Source organism: Petaurus breviceps, unplaced genomic scaffold (genome assembly GCF_028583685.1).
Source record: "Petaurus breviceps papuanus isolate PSGF00001 unplaced genomic scaffold, PetGlider_PUasm1.0 118, whole genome shotgun sequence".
NCBI lineage: Eukaryota > Metazoa > Chordata > Mammalia > Diprotodontia > Petauridae > Petaurus > Petaurus breviceps.
The window spans coordinates 24,977,320-24,994,305 of record NW_027185616.1 but is presented as its reverse complement, the minus strand read 5'-3'; the positions used below and the strand labels follow the sequence as shown (position 1 = coordinate 24,994,305).

General features: G+C 37.4%; 1 pseudogene; it reads right to left on the bottom strand.

Annotated features, from left to right (window-relative positions):
• Window positions 1–10,365: 10,365 nt before the first annotated feature.
• LOC138161517 (eukaryotic translation initiation factor 3 subunit K pseudogene) lies at window positions 10,366–11,172 on the bottom strand (annotated as a pseudogene).
• Window positions 11,173–16,986: the final 5,814 nt, after the last annotated feature.

The window sequence follows — 16,986 nt, the reverse complement described above, 5'->3', positions numbered from 1 at the left end:
GCCTCTTTTGCCATTTGAGTTAACCTATTTTTAAGGTGTTATTTTCTTCAGTCAGATTGTTGACTCTCTTTTCATGATTTTCTTGCATCATTCTATTTTGTCTTCCCAATTTTTCCTCCACTTCTCTTAGTTGATTTTTAAAATCCTTCTTGAGCTCCTCCATGGCCTGTAACCAGATCTCATTTTTCTTGAAAGCTTTTTTTTCTTTTATAATTTTATTTTGTTTTCAGTTCCAGATTTTCTCCCTCCCCCACTCCCATCCCCTTCTTCATCATTTGAAGAGGCAAGAATTACAAAACCCATTACAAATATTAAGTCAGTGGGAGTAGAGAGCAAGTAAAAGAAAAAAAATGCTTCAGTCTGCATTCTGAGGCCATCAGCTCTCTTCCTGGAGATGGATGACATGTTTCCTCAAGAGCCCTTTATAGTTGTGGTGAGTTATTGTATTGATCAGTGTTTCCCAGTTGATTATCTCTATGATATTGCTGTTACTGGGTAGATCGTTCTTCTGGTTCTACTCACTTCACAATGAATCAGATCATATAAGTTTTCTGTGGGCAAGTGTCTTAACCTTTCTGAGCTTCACTTCATGTGCAAGATGGGGGTAATATCCATAGTACCTTCCTCACATTCTTTTTTTTAATGCTTTATTAACTTCTGATTTACATCATTTGTTTCTGCCAGATTTTGAGTTATAAATTTTCTCCCCATTTTTCCCCTACCCACTGCCCCAAAATAGCAGTCCCACAGGATATCCCCTCTTCCCATCTTCTCTCTCCCATATTTTCTCCCATACCCCTTTCGACTTTTCCAGTGGATCTCTATGCCCCAGTGCCTGTATATCTTATTTGCCAATTACATGTAAAATAGTATTGATAATAGTGTATATATGTATATATATACATATTTGAATATTTGATTTTAAAACTTTGAATTCCAGATTCATTCCCTTCCTCCCTTGTCGCCCACACTTACTGGGAAGATAAGCAGTTCAGTATAGGTTGTACATGTGTGGCTAATGCAAAACAATAATGTAGTAGCTATATTGTAAAAGACTGACTATATTTCCCTCCCTCTTATCCCACCTCCCACTTGTTCTATTCTCTACTTTGATCCTGTCCCTTTTCAAAAGTGGGTGCTGCCAACTTCCCTTCCCCCCTAGCCTGCCCTCCCTTCCATCATCCCGCCTCTCATCCCCATCCCCCCCTACTCTCCTAGAGGGTAAGATACCCTATTTAGTGTGTATTTCATTCCCTCCTCAAGCCAAATTCAATGGGAATAAGGTTGACCCATTCCCTTTTGCCTTCCTGTTCTTCCCCTCCATTGTAACCATTTCCCCTTAACTCTTCTGTATGAGATAGTTTACTCCATTCTGTCTTTCCCCATCTCCTCTCATTATATTCCTCTCTCACCTCTTAATTTCACATTTTGAGTATCATCCCTTCCTGTTAAATTGGTCCTGTGCCCTCTATCTATATATACCTGTAAACATATATATATATACACACATTCACATATGTATTCATATGCCCATATACCCTCATATATAGACACACACACATATTTCTATTCCCTTCAACTATTGAGAAAAGTTTCATCAGTTACAATTATTGTTTTTCCATGTAGGAATGTTAATAGTTCAACTTTGATAAGTTCCTTATGATTTCTTTTCCCTGTTTACCTTCTCATGCTTCTCTTGCTTCTTGTATCTGAATGTCAAATTTTCTGTTCAACTCTGGTTTTTTCATTAAGAATGCTTGAAAGTCCTCTATTCTACTGAATGACCATATTTTCCCCTGAAACATGATACTCAGTTTTGCTGGGTAAGTGACTCTTGGTTTTAATCCCAGCTCCTTCTGACCTACGGAATATCATGTTCCAAGCCCTTCGATCCCTCAGTGTAGAAGCTGCCAGATCCTGGGTTATCCTGATTGTGTTTCTACGATATTCAAATTGTTTCTTCCTGGCTGTTTGTAATATTCTCTACTTAATCTGGGAATTCTGGAACCTGGCTATAATATTCCTAGGAGTTTTCTTTTTGGGATCTTTTTCAGGAGGTGATCAGTGGATTCTTTCAACCTCTATTTTGCTTTCTGATTCTAGAACATCAGGGCAGTTTTCTTTGAGAACTTCCTGGAGGATGATTTCTAGGTTCTTACTTTGATCATGGCTTTCAGGTAGTCCAATAATTTTAAAGTTATCTCTCCTGGATCTATTTTCCAGGTCAGTGGTTTTTCGCATGAGATATTTCACATTGCCTTCTGTTCTTTCATTTGTTTGGATCTGTTTAACAGATCTTGATTTCTTGTAAAGTCATTAGCTTCCATTTGCTGCAATCTAATTCTGAAGCAATGATTCTCCTCATTGAGCTTTTGAGATTCTTTTTCCATCTGGCAAATTTTTCTTTTTAAGGCATTCTTCTCCTCATTGCCTTTTTGAGCCTCCTTTGCCATTTGAGTCAGTCTGTTTTTTAAAGTGTTATTTTCCTCAGTCAGGCTGTTGACTCTCATTTCATAATTTTCTTGCATTGTTCTCATTTCTCTTCCCAATTTTTCCTCCACTTCTCTTATCTGCTTCTTAAGGTCCTCTATGGCCTGTAACCAGCTCGTATTTTCCTTTGAAGCTTTTGGTGCAGGAGTTCTGACTTCACTGTCTTTCTCCTGTTCCATGCTTTGCTCCTTTTTGTCCCCAAAATAGGAGTGTAATGTTGGAATCTTCTGTCTGCTTTGTTTCCTTTACCTGGTCGTGTCACCCCTCAGTCACTTGACCCCTGGGCTTTTTGACACAGTAGGACTCTGCCACCAGACAGGGGACCTTTTAGAAAATGCTGGGGTTTTCTCAGCTGCTGGAGGTATTAGATGGGTGCCTTCTCTGAGGTCTCCACATGCTCTGGCAAGCTGGATACACACCCCAGAACCTCCACCCTAGACTGCAATCCAGATCCAAGAATGTTAAAGGAAGAGCAATTACCCCTCAGACTGGTGCTTGGTCTACCTATACTCTGCAAGCCAGGAGCTGAAGCTTCCACTTGGTGCTGGCTGGCTGTGCCTGTGTCTCAGTGGCTTCTCGTGCTGGGGGCAAAAGCCATGCACTCCCACTTACTGGGTCTTGGGACTTTGGAGTCCAGACTACACTGACCTCTCACTTTGTCCTTCACATCTATGTGTTGATAAATCTGGAAATGGCTTCAGCTGCTGCTGATCTGGAGTCCCTCCTGCCAGTGGCTGGTCAGGCCAGCCCTGGGGCTAAAGCCTTGGCATGGAGCTGGGCTCCGCTCCCAGAGCACTGTGCTGGCCAATTCCTGCCGGCCTGCTGTGCTGTCGTCAGCGGGAGGTTAGCTGCTCTGTGTCATTTTGTGGGTTCTGCAGCTCCAAAGTTTGTTTAGAGTCCCCTTTTACATGGATTGGGGAAGGTGGAAACCAGAGCCCAGTGGAGGTCCTGCTTCTTCTCCACCATCTTGGCTCTGCCCCCTAGCCGATTTATTTTAAAAGAAGAGGGAGAAAAATCAAATTATGTTTAAAAATAAGCAGAGAAAGGGAATAAACATTTATTAAATGCCCTCTAGGTACCATCCTCAGTGCTGAGCACTTTACAAGTATATTTGATTCTCACAACAGTCCTGGGAGATAGGTGCTATTATTATCCTCATTACAGTTGGAAACTGAGGTTAAGTGACTCGACCAGGGTCACACAGTTAGTAAGTATCTGAAGCAGTATTTGAACTCAGGTCTTCCTCACTCTAGGCCCATTGCTCCATCTACTGTGTCACCTAGCTACTTCTAGGGGAAATCACAATAAAACAAGAAGATATAAAAAGAATTATCAGAACCTTCTATACTCAGTTATATGTCAACAAAACTAAGAATTAAAGCATATTATTTGAAAAAAAAAATACCCAAATGATCACAAAACCAAACAAAGATCTTAATCCAATCTCACAAAAAGTAAACTGAGCTTACTGTAAAATAACTACCAAAGGTGGGGAAATCCTGGTTCAGTAGAATTTATAAAACAACTCCCATCATTTTTTCAAACAATAAATACCTCTACTACTCAAATTATTCTCAAAAATTGAGAGAAAAAGTCCTCTACCAAACTCATTTAATGAGGTATATTAATTCCTAATAGCCAAACTGAGAAAGGATAAAACAAAGAAATATTTTTTTCTCTTTTCAATTGTGATAGCTGTATCATCCTTATAATTATTGAGTGGCTTAAAAATATTGAATTGTTCCATTTTGAATTTATTATTTTAAATGGTATAACTGTGTCTAATCCTATTTTTCATAATCCTATTCAAATTTCCAAACATTTTTTTAAAATAACAATGAATGATTTTGTCATCTTGCATTTGTAAAATTCTGAATGGTGATATGCCTTTTATTTTTCTTTTGATCTAGTTTTAATCTTTTAAAAAATTCACTAGCACATAGTTCTGATTTTACAATTTGAGACTTGGTACAGTTTGATCTTCTGGATTCTAGGTCCAGTGTTTTTATCCACTATGCTACCTAGCTGCCCCTACAAGTTCCCCTTAATTCCCTTTCCCACTCCAACATCTCCCACTCCACCTTTACTATTGGTGTACATAGACATAGCATATAACTGCAACTCATACACATGTTACATTTTCATCTTAGTCTGTGAATTAGCTGTTTGGTGGTTTTGATTGCTATTGAATTAAATACATAAATGTTACATGAATCAAGCATGTTTTTGAAGCCCTTCCCTGTAGGGCTTCACAGAGCATTTGGATGACTACTTTTTGGAGCTTGTTGCAGAGAGGATTTTGTTTCATAAACAGGTTGAATTATATGACCTTCCAACTCTGAAATACTGTGATTCTAATAATTGCACTAGTATTGCCATCTTGAGTATAGCCATCAACCTAGCTAATGTGTTTTCAATTATTTAATTCTTCCTTTATTTGTGCTAGAAACTAATCTCTAGTTGCATTTCACAGGTTTGCATGTGTGTTTGGTAGGTTAATGCCTAAATATTTAATACATTTCATCATTGCTCTACATGGTATCTCTCTTTCTTGCTTGTTTGCTTTCTTGTTTTCTTCTTCTTCTTCTTTGAGATTGGGCCTTCCTATCACATGTACAATGGTCTCTCACAGATTTGTTTGAACTATTGATTGTCACAGAAGCTTTCACCCACTCTGTTTTGGACCTGGTTTGCTTTGCAACTTAGTGGGCTTCTGCTCCTCATAAATTTACTGTGGCATAAAAGATGTTCATGATTTTTATAGGTTTTTGTTCACTCTGCTATTTTTGATGGAAATTTATCTCATCTTTTGTTGTGAATCTCTAAATAATCATATTATCTGCATATAGTGCTTATTCTTATGTCCTTAATGTTTTTTTCCTTGTATTATTACTATTATTTCTAAAATTGAGTTAAATATTTATAGTGAGAAGAGACAGCCCTGGTTTCTAGGCCCTGTTCTTAGTAGAAAGGCATCTAATTACATTCATTACATTTAATGATAGTTCTTTGTTTCAAGATATTCAAAATGTTGAGGAAAAATCTTTCCACTCCAATATTTTAAAGTTTTACTTACATAGATGGATAATGCTCTTTATCAAACATCATTTCTCTATTGATAATAATCACAATATTTATATAGTTTTACCTATATGATTTATTGTCATTTTAAAAAATATTGAAATGTCTTTGAGTTCTTGATACATATCATACTTAAGGACTGATTTTTAGTATGCATTGTTAGATTCTGCTTGCTATTCTGGGTTTTTTATATTTTTGAATGAATCAATTCAGCATTAATATTGGCTATAGGGTTATTTTTGTTTTTACTTTGTTTGGTTTGGGTATCTAAATCATATCTAAATCATACCTCTTTTTTTGCTTTTTGGAGGGCAGTTGGGGTTAAGTGACTTGCCCAAGGTCATATGGCTAGTTTTTGTGTTAAGTGTCTGAGGCCAGATCCGAATCCAGGTCTTCCTGACTCCAGGGCCGGTGCTCTAATCATTGCGCCACCTAGCCTCCCCTATATTTGTCTTCTTACAAAAACTAGACAGAATATTGCATTTATCTGAAAATATTTATTGAAAATTATTTATATAATATAAAAATATTTGTGTTTCAACTATATGATTGAATTAACATTTAAAGGTCAGGTTATGCTCTTCTGAACTCAAACTTCTGAAATCTGATTATTTTTATTTTCTATGTTCTGATTTGTATTTTATATTTGCTTAAATATTCATCTGTTTCTTTTGGGTTGTTTGGTATATAACTGTGCCTGACAGTCTTTAATAGTTTTCTCTGTTTTGCATTGGTTATGAAATCTTTTCTCTCATTTCTACTTTTCATAGTTTTAACTCTCTCCTTTTCATTAAAAATGGAAATTATCCATTGATCATTTTTGCCTTTTCAGAAATAGATGTTCACTTCTCAATTCAATTGTTCCTTTATTTTCTATATGAGTGATATCTCCTATTTTATAATTTTCTTCTACCTGATTTTTGTATATTCATTTAAAATTTATTTAACTAAAAATGCCTCATTATTTTTCCTTCTACAATATTGCATTTAGTGAGTCATATGTGTTGTGGTTGTTGTTGAGTTGTTGCCATTGCGTCCAACTCTTTGTGACCCAATTTTGGGGTTTTCCTGACAAAGTTACTAGAGTGATTTGCCATTTCCTTCTCCAGCTCATTTTACAGATGAGGAGCCAAGGCAAAAGGGTTAAGTTATTTGGCCAGTGTCATACAGCTAGCAAGTGTCTGAGGTCAGATTTTAACTCAGGAAGATGAGTTTTCCTAACTCCAGACCCAGCACTCTATCCACTGTACCACCTAGCTGTCCTAATCATATTTATTTCCCTCCCCCCCCCACTTAATGGTAATTTATTTTTTCCAATTACATGATAGTTTTCAACATTCACTTTTGTGAGATTTTGAGTTCCAGATTTTCTTTTCCCTTCTTCCCTCCTCTTTCCCCTTTCCAAGACTGTAAGTAGTCTGATATAAGCTCTACATGCACAATCACATTAAACAAATTTCCACATTAGTTATGTTGTGAAAGAAGGGAAAAATCATCAGAAAGAAAAGAAAAGAGAGAAAATAGCATGCTTCAATCTGCATTCAGACCCCATAGTTCTTCTCATCATGAGTCTTAGATCATTGTATTGTTGAGAAAACAAAGTCTATCAAAGTTTGTCATCACACAATGTGACTGCTAATGTACACAGTGGTCTCCTGGTTCTCACTTCACTTAATTTCACTTTGTGTAAGTCTTAAATTTTTCTTAAATCTGCTTGCTCATCATTTCTTTAAAAACAATAGTATTGCATTACATTCATTTACCATAACTCGTTCAGCCTTTCTCCAGTTGATAGTCATCCCATCAATTTCCAATTCTTTGCCACCACAAAAAAACGTATAGATATTTTTGTACAATTTTTTAAATGATCTCTTTGTGATATAGACCTAGCAGTGATACTGCTGAATCAAATTTTATGTGCAGTTTCATAGCCCTTTGGGTATAATTCCAAATTGCTCTCCAGAATGGTTGGATCAGTTCACAACTCCATCAACAATGCATTAGCATTCCAATTTTCCCACATCTTTTCCAACATTTATCATTTTCCTTTTCTGTCATATTACCCAATCTAACAGGTGTGAGGTAGTACTTCAGAGCTGTTTGACTTTACATTTCTCTAATCAATAGCATATCAATTGATTAAAAGAGTTAGCTTGATAACTCAGAACTGCCCCAAGACTTTCCTTTTTAGCTTACAAGTACATTTAATTATCTGGGATCTTATTATTTTCTATACTCATTAAAATATACTCCGAAGAAAGCATTTCTTCATGAATTGTTTAAAATATCTTAATTTTTAAATGTCCATCTGCTATTTCTGTTAAGTGAATACCATCCTTTATGTTACCCAATTTCATAACCTCATAACCATGCTGTTTTCCTCCTCTTCATCTATCACACATAATTATTTGCCAAGTCGTGTCAATTCTGTGTCAAAAACATCTCTTGCATCTGTCTCCTTCCCATGCCATAACTCCTCTAGTGTAGGATCTTACTACTTTTTTGCCTAGACAATTGCAGTATGACCTTCTCAATGGTCTTCCAGCCTTCATTTCTCCTTTATCCAATCTATGCTCCACATAGCTAACCAACTGATATTTCTAAAGTAGAGATGTGATTATGTCACTCCCCCACTCAATAAGTTCCAGTGGTCCCCAGTTGCCTAAAGTATAAAATACAAACTCCTCCATTTAGCTTTTCAAGTCTTTCAAAATTGCCTCCAGTCTACATTTCCAAAATCATTGCACATTATTCACCACAAACTCTTTGCTCCACTCAAGTTGGCTTACTTGCTGTTCATACATGATACCATTTCCATTTGCTTTTCTGTGCCAATGTACAGGATATTCTCCACACTTGGAATGTGCTACCTTCTCCCCTAGTTTTTTGGGGAATCACTAACTTCATCAGCTCAGCTGTGTTCTCTTACAACATACCTTCTTTGATTTCCACAAAGTGTCAATATCCCCTGTCCCCTCAAAAAGTTCTTTGTGCATAAAAAAGTTTACTTATTTGTACACATTTCGCTACCTTCCAATAAAAAATATAATTTCCTCAAGAGCAGAGATAATTATATTTTCATCTTTTATCCCTGATGCCTGCCACATAATGGGGATTTAATAAATGCTTATGAAATAAATAAAGTTAAAAAAAACCTTTGTTTTTTTTTTTTTTCTGTGCCATTGTCTTTCACTCACATCCAAGGACATCCAACATTATAATGTTAGAGTTCAAATGTGGTAGCTCTATTGTCTTTGAAGAAGAGTTTGTTATAACAATCTCGACAACTCTATTCCATTGCCTTTCTATTGCCTTTCCCCTCTGATTTGTGAATACCCCTTAGGGTGATTTTCCTTGGTTGAATCTCTCATCAAGCATTCCTTAAACTTGATCTCCCTTCAACTACTTCTACTTGTTTTATGAGGCGATACTTTTCAACATCTTCCAACATCTTCTTCATAAGATTTTACAATGTCTCTTTGCAGGGCATGTGGACCAAGGCTTAGGTTTTCTGGGAAGATTATTTTTGGATCAACTTATACAATTATTAACTTTTTGGATATCATATCCTAGTTTCGGTAATCTTCATCTTTTTGGACAAATCTTGCCAAATTGAAATTGATAGCTTTGTTTTTGTTCTTTATTTGTTTTTGGTATGGCATGCCCTTGGTTGCTGATAGGATCATCTCCTTCTTCTTGGAGTCTTAAAGTTCAATAATTTGATATGTCAAGATGAGTTGAAATTGTCGTTCTTCCATGTTGCTATCTTATGTATCCTATCTGTATTTGTAATCTGTCTTTTGTTTTCTCTTTTTTGTGAGAAATTCCCTTGCATAATTTCTCAGAATATAATTTTAAGATTCCTTTCTTCTTGTTAAGGAAGGCTAACAGTTATTTTTGTTTTCCTGATCTGAATGAAAAATCTGGACTTTTGTGTATGAATTGCTCTCAAGACTTTCTTCCAGTTATGTATTTTCCTGAGTTTGTTTTTCTTTTCCCACTCTTTTTTTCTACTCTTCTGTCTTCCAATAAAAACAAAATAACTCTTTTCATTGGGATTATGCTGTTCAGTTTGATTATCATCTTGTCCTGAGATTATTTTGTTTCACTACCATATTTTTAATTTAATTTTATAATTGTTTTACTAATTTAATTTATTTCTTTGATTCATCAGTGCATTTATTATATGTTTTACTGTCTAACTTTTTTTAGCTTAGTTGTTAATGCTAATGTTGTTTCAGCATTTTTTCCTCCAATTACTGTATCTTTGCTTTTTTAAAGATACGTTTTCATTATATTGGACCTTGCCTTTTTCTCTCATCCTTTTGTATGATTTTGAAATCTTCATAAAAAATTTTCAACTAATTTTTCTTTTTTGTTTTCTCTTGCTGTTTTTGAGGAGATATCAAGGAGTTGAGTCCCTTATCATCTTTCACTCCACTATCTTTCTGGAATTTCCAATTGATCAATCAATCATTGGGTTTGGTTACAAATAGACCCAGAGATCCAAGATTAGCATAACTGGTATTTTCTTATTGGTTCCAATGGTTTTATGGTTCCTTATTTTATAAATGATGAAACTGAAGTTCATTGGTGTTAAATTAATGATAGTGGGAAGACTATAATTTAGGTCTTCATTATCCAGGATCATTTCTTTCCATTACGTTTTTATAGCAATTGTTTTAGAATTCAGTTCATTACAGAATATGTCATTTTCAGGAAAAGCTTTTCTATAGGATGGTGACACAATATTCGGAACACGGGTACTTCAAGGTAGAAGAAAAGACTGGTCACTTTTTTTTTCCAGGAAGTAAAGGGCTTTTATTTAAGCTGGCTGTATGTAAGGGGAAACAGAAGGCAACAAACAGGAGACATGTGGCAGCAGTTCCTGGGAGGAGGCCATGATGCTGGAAACACTGGCAAAGTCGATCTTTTCCACAATGTTCTTGGGCTTGATCCTCTCTTCTTGGCTGCAGATGAAGACCTGCCCTGCTTCACTGGAGCTCCAGCCAAACTTGCTCATCCACACTTTCAGCTGGTTGTCTGACATATCTCCCAACATCTCAGCCAGCAGCCAGCGGTCAATATGTTGATATGTGATGCCCACAACATGGCAGATAAATCTTCGGATGGAGTCTTCAAAGCCTGTGATGCCATTAAGTAGAAGGAGATCCATGTTCTCATCTAGGACATGCCAGAAAGCTTGGAAATGACAAGTCTCCAGCAAGTCTCCCAAGTACGGGACCTGCCTGATGGGTTGTTCTTCTTGGTGAGCTTGGTCATTTATGCACTTGCACAGAGTGAAGTCTGTGTGGGGGAGATTGGTGAGGGCTTTCAGCAGAATCTGGGCTGTCACTGTGGTCTGGAAGAAGGCCGGATTGAACTGGTATAGCTTACGCACGGCCAAGTTGGCTTCCAAGTCATAGGCATTCTCCTTGGCCTGGGTCTCCACATACTGCTCCAGGGTGGCCAAGTTCTCAGGATTGTACCTGTCAATGCCCTTGAGCAGCTTCCCCATGTCGGCGTGCATCTGCTCGAACAGCACCTTGTCTTCCTCCTTTTTGCAAGCAGACAAAGACGCTGAGGCCGGGTCCGGAGCCGCAACCAAGACTGGTCACTTTTCCTAGATCATTTCAACTAGTAGTATCAAACTCAAATAGTATAGCCCTATAGGCCACATACTAACTTAGAAAAACACAAATGAACATTATCTATGTCTTATTCAATTTTTTAAAATTTTGTTGAACATTTCTTAATTACATTCAATCTAGTCTAGGAGTCTTGTGATGATCCACAAACCGCAAATCTGACTCATCTGACTTGGACTATTACATACTGATTGAAATTTTTTCTATTAAATTGATGAAAGTTCTTTAACTGAGCTTACCTGAAAATTCATCCTGAATCCTTTTGCAAGCATCTAATTGCTACTCTCTTGGGATATTCCATAGTCATTTAAGGAATATCGATTTTGACTTGGAATTGACTTTCTTATGTACTGGGTTATTGATCCCTACTCTTTATAATTAGATCGCAGCTTAGTCCTGTTTTCCTCATATAGACTTCATCTAAACTACGAGTTAATAGTGATTATAAAACACTTTACATTATTATGATCCCTACAAAAACCTTATGAGGTAGGTGATTCATTATCCCCATCTTTCATATAAACACAGTGATACTCAGGGAGGTTGTAACCTTTTCAAAGTCACAAATCTAGTAAGTGGTAGAGTTTCAACTCAAGCCCAATATTTCTGACAAGTAAGTTGATTGTTTTTCCACTCTACCCTACACACGTCAATATACCAGTCATATAAAAGCATTTTACAATCTATAGTAATACCTTGTGTGCTGTGGTACGCAGTGAAATGCTTGTAGAGTGTATGAATTAAATTCATTTCTATGCAGCACCTCTAACTGAGTTCCTACCACTAGCTAGGTAACTGAATAAGTCACTTAAACTTTCTAAGCCTTATTGGGGATATCTTCTAGAAAGCTATCAAACAAAAGGCATTTAATAAATACCCATTGTTTGAAGGCCACTGAACTAACCCCTGGGGAGAGAAATGCAAAGAGTAAAACAATCTCAACTCACAAGGAGTTTTACTACTATAAATATATTGGTATATTCTTGGTGTATGTGATTATGCCAAATTGTTATTAATTTGGGCAAGTCAGATGAACCAATATTGAATTTTATGTCTTTAGTCCAGGGACTAAACTAAACTAAGTAAGAATGGAAGAACTCATCAGTAGAAGCTTGGCCACTAAGTAATGAGGGTGGTCTTTTGCCATCATGATTCATGGAGTCTGTTAAAGCATGGAATTGGTTCAACATAGTCAAATTCTGCAACATATCAAACACCTGTTAAAGACACTGTCTTGGGTTCTAAAGATACAAAGGGAAATATGACACAGACGGTTCTTCTGGGCACAAAGCAATGTAAACAAGAGAGAAAGATACAAAAAAAAGTTAGGTAAATGTAAAGTAGGTCCCCAACTAAAATGTTATGTCAAATTTGAATGGGAAGGGATCAGTCTGACCTGGGGGTGAGGGTGGGTGGATGGAGTGGAAAAAATAAAGAAATACTTTAGCTAGTTATCAAGCATTTATTAAGTACTTACTATGTGCCAAGTACTGTGTAAGAGCTGGGTAGAAAAAGAAAGGCAAAAAACCCCCAAAACAAAAAAAAAAAAACCCGAAATAAAACAAAATACCAGTCCTTGCCCTCAAGGAGTATACACTCTAATGGGTGGAGGGAGGCAATATAATACAAGTAGGTATGTATAAAATATATACAGAATAGATGAAAATAATCAGAAGTCTTCATGGAGGTGATAACAACAGAATTGAATATTGAAGAGAGAGAGAATGGATATAGGTAGTAGTGGGTATTTCATTCATAAAAGACATAAGTGAGCAAAGGTATGAAATGAAACACAGTCACACAAGATTAGGGAACAACTGCTAGTACACTTTATGTGTAATGGAGAGTATTTGAAGGGGAATAATGTAAGACTGGAAAGAAAAGTTGAAATCATGTTGTGAAGGGGCTTGAATCTCAAGATCAAGAATTTATATTTTTGTTTTTAGCCAATGGGGAGCCAATGAAGGCTTTTTTGAATGCAAAAGAAATGTTCTCAGTTGTTTTAAAATGAATATTACTAGTTCAATGATGTGGAGATTGTATACTAGATATGATGTGAAATATATACTAGATATGATGTATACAATGATGTGAAAGATTATATACTAGAAATTGAAATATCAATTAGAAGGCTAATATAATAGCATACATGAGAAAAAAGGTAAGCCTGAACTAGAGAGCATAAGGGGAAAAAAACAATAAAGTTTTGAGATTACAGGAGTAGTGTTACCATCAACATGAAGAGAAATTGGGAGGAAGGGCAGGATTTTTCTTTGGGGGGGGGGATGAGGATGGAAAAATCAGTTCTATTTTAGATACATTGAATTTGAGAAGGTGTTGCGACATTTGGTGGAGTTGCTCAATGGGCAGTGGAAAATGTAGTGTAGAGCTTAGGGGGGAAATTATATTTGGATTTACAAATTTGAGAGTCAGCTATATGACTAGATGAATTCGCCAAGAAAGAAATTATATGTAGAGTGATATATAGAATATATAGGAGAATGACAGGAAGAGAAAATTGGAAGAACTATTGTAGGAGAATAAAGAGTGACAAAGTAGGGAGAGCAAAGAGAATAGTTCAATATTCATAATATTCAATTATTGTTATTATCAATTCATAAAATTCAAAACATAATATTCAATAGTTCAAAACATAATAGTTCAGTAGAGCAAGAGAGAAGAGTATATCAAGAAAGAGGACCACTACTGCATCTTCTTGACTTTTGTCCTGCCACTGGACTTCTTTATGGTTCTGGAGAAGGGATGCTCTCTGCCTGACTTTAATACAACTCGCGGGCAAGTCACCATGACTTGGGCCTTTTAGAAAATGAAGGGTGAACAGCAACAACAGCAATGGTTAATAGGGTCAAAACCTATTGAAAGGCCAAAGAGAATGAAGAAAAAGAAAGGGCTATAGGGTCTGAAAATCACTGGAGTTGATCTTGTTGATATTGGAGAGTGTGATTCCAGTGGCATTATGTAATGGGAATGTAAATTTAAAGATCTTTCCTGCCCCTAGGCTAAAGTGCACCTGGAGCCTGGGGTGGGAGGCTTGTTTTTCAGTAGATACTTCTTGATTGGCCAGTGAGTCAATAAGGTTGTTACATTCTCAGAGCCAGGAGCAGGCTATATAAGCCCTGATGTGAGGCTTTGCTTTGGGGCTCACTTTGAGAAGTGTTCTGTGATTTGATCAGATGAGATTCTGGGAAGCCGTTGTCCTGATCCCCCAGCTTTGAAAAACCCAGATGTTGATTGGGTATGGATGTAATAGCTGGACAGTTTGGAAACTGTCTACTTGATCTGTTTCTGTCTTGATAATTCTGTCTGTATACTTTGAAGTTCGGGGTGCTGACCTTTTTCCCCTGAACTAGGTAAATGATACATATCTGACTGATTAAAGTAAGCTTGCTAACCCCTTTTGAGTCGCTTTCCTTTAACAAAGCAGATCCAAGAACCTGAGCTGGCAGCCACCCTGGGGACGCTGGGGCGCTTGCTGCTACACATGACATGAGCAGAAACTCGACGGTAGAGTAGCAGAGTGGTAGAAGTTGTTCTTGATGTTGTTTGTCCTTCATTTTCAAAGAGGGAAAGTAGAGGTAGTGAAGGAAGACAAGATTTTCTAGAACTTTAGCAGGGAAGAGCAAGAAATATATAGCATCATAAGATCATTTGGATCATAAAGTTAGAGTTTGAAGGTATACTAAAGGTCATTTAGTCAAATGCCTTCATTTTATAGTTGAGGAAATTATAAAGGCACAGAGAGGTTAATTTTGGCAAAGTTATACTTGCCTAAAGTGACAAAGCTGGTAAGTATCAGAGGAGCCATTTATATCCGTGGCCATAAGATTATAGATTTTTATCTGGAAGGCATTCCTCTATGCCACTCATTCTGAAAATTATGAAACTGAAGCCCAGAAAAGTTAAGTTACCTGCCCAAGGTCAAATGGGTAGCAACAGTTACAAGATTTGGACCCTGGTCCACTAACCGCAAAGCCTTGCCAAAACTCTTTTCCACCTGGCTCATCCGGCAAGCACTCCTTGCTTTCAAGTGATAGCTGGAGAGGAATGACTGAACACTCATGTGGATTAATCCCGTTCATTTATTTCAGAGCTTCCGTGACCCATTATTTCATTATTTTGGGGACTCTTATATTGTAGATCAGATCTTCCACACTTATTAGAACACTCACTTAATTCCTGAATTTTACTTTGGATAAGTTTTTCTTGTGCACTTTTATCATAATATTCAAGCTGCATTTCTACAGAAATGAAGCTTACCTCTAAAAAGAAGCATAAAATAGTATTCACTCCAGTGGGACATTCTGTCTTTGCTGATGTGAAATCTATTCGTGTTTAATCCTTTTATAGAACCCTTGTAAAATGCTATTCATATCAACCAAACACTTGATTAGCAAGTGTTATACTCACTCAAAAATATTTCCATTAAAATGCTAATTCACTGCCTCAGGAGCTTAAATGACTATGTGACCACACATCTGTGAAGTTGATCTTTCTAAACCATAGGTATGACCATGTTTCCCCTTATTCAATAAACTCCAGTGGTTGCCTATCATTTCCAAGATTAAATATAAAATCCTTTGTCATTCAAAGCCCTTCATTCTCTAGTCTTTTTACACCTTACCCCCACATACACTGTGATCCTATGACGTGGACTCTACTGTGCCTCACACAAGATTCTCCATCTCCCTCTTCCAACCATTTTCACTGGCTGGTCCCCCTGCCTGAAATGTTCTCCCTCCTCATCTCTGCCTCCCGACCCCCCTGGCTTCCTTTAAGCTACAGCCTCCGAAAGCCACTTTTTAATGCGGGTGCCTCCCTCCTGCTCATTCTTTCCAGTTTGTCTGGTATGTGTCTTGTTGGGCTGGATGTAGCTGTTCACATATTGTCTCCCTCCAGGAGAATGTGAGCTCCTTGAGAGCAGGGACTCTCTTTTGCCTTTCCTTGTGTCAGAGCTTAGTACACGTACACGTACAATGCTTGGAACATAGTGATGGGGTTTAGGCTCTGGCAACCCTCTTGAGTCTTCCCCCTTGATGAGGAATTTGCCTGAGGCCATAAACCTTTCATTATCACTAGGCCCAAATCTTAGTCTAGCCTAGCCCTCCATTGTCCAGCTACTTCCCACCCTTGATCCTATCAAAATACCTATACCCCAATCTGTTACCCTTAAACCAGCCTAGCCCTCCATGGTCTGTCATCTCCAGGGAGCCTTCAGCTATTTCCCACACTTATTCCTAGAGTCTGCCCTCAGTCATGTCAAGATCCTCCTTAGACGCCTCAAAATCCTCCCCAAACTCCTCTAGACCACCCCCAAAAGCCCCCCGTCCCCATAATTTTTCTGTATATAAGATCCATCCTGCTGCCCCAAAGGCGCTGAGATTCAATCTAGCATAGACTCAGTCTGTGTCAGATTTGTTCTGGCCTACTTGTCAACACAAGTGTCACAAATACTTAGGCTCCTTTAAAGTCTACTCATTATGGAGGATCTTTTTTTTTTTTTTTGCCTTTTGAAGGGCAATTGGGGTTAAGTAACTTGCCCAAGGTTACACGGCTAGTTTTTTTGTGTGGGTGTTCAGTGTCTGAGGCTGGAACCAAATTCAGGTCCTCCTGACTCCAGGGCCAGCGCTTTACTCACTGCACCACCTAGCTGCCCCTCATTATGATGAAACTTTAATAAACTTTGTTTTACTTTGACTAAGAGAAGACTTGTGTTGAATTCATTTGGCACGACCTGGCGTGTTGGAAT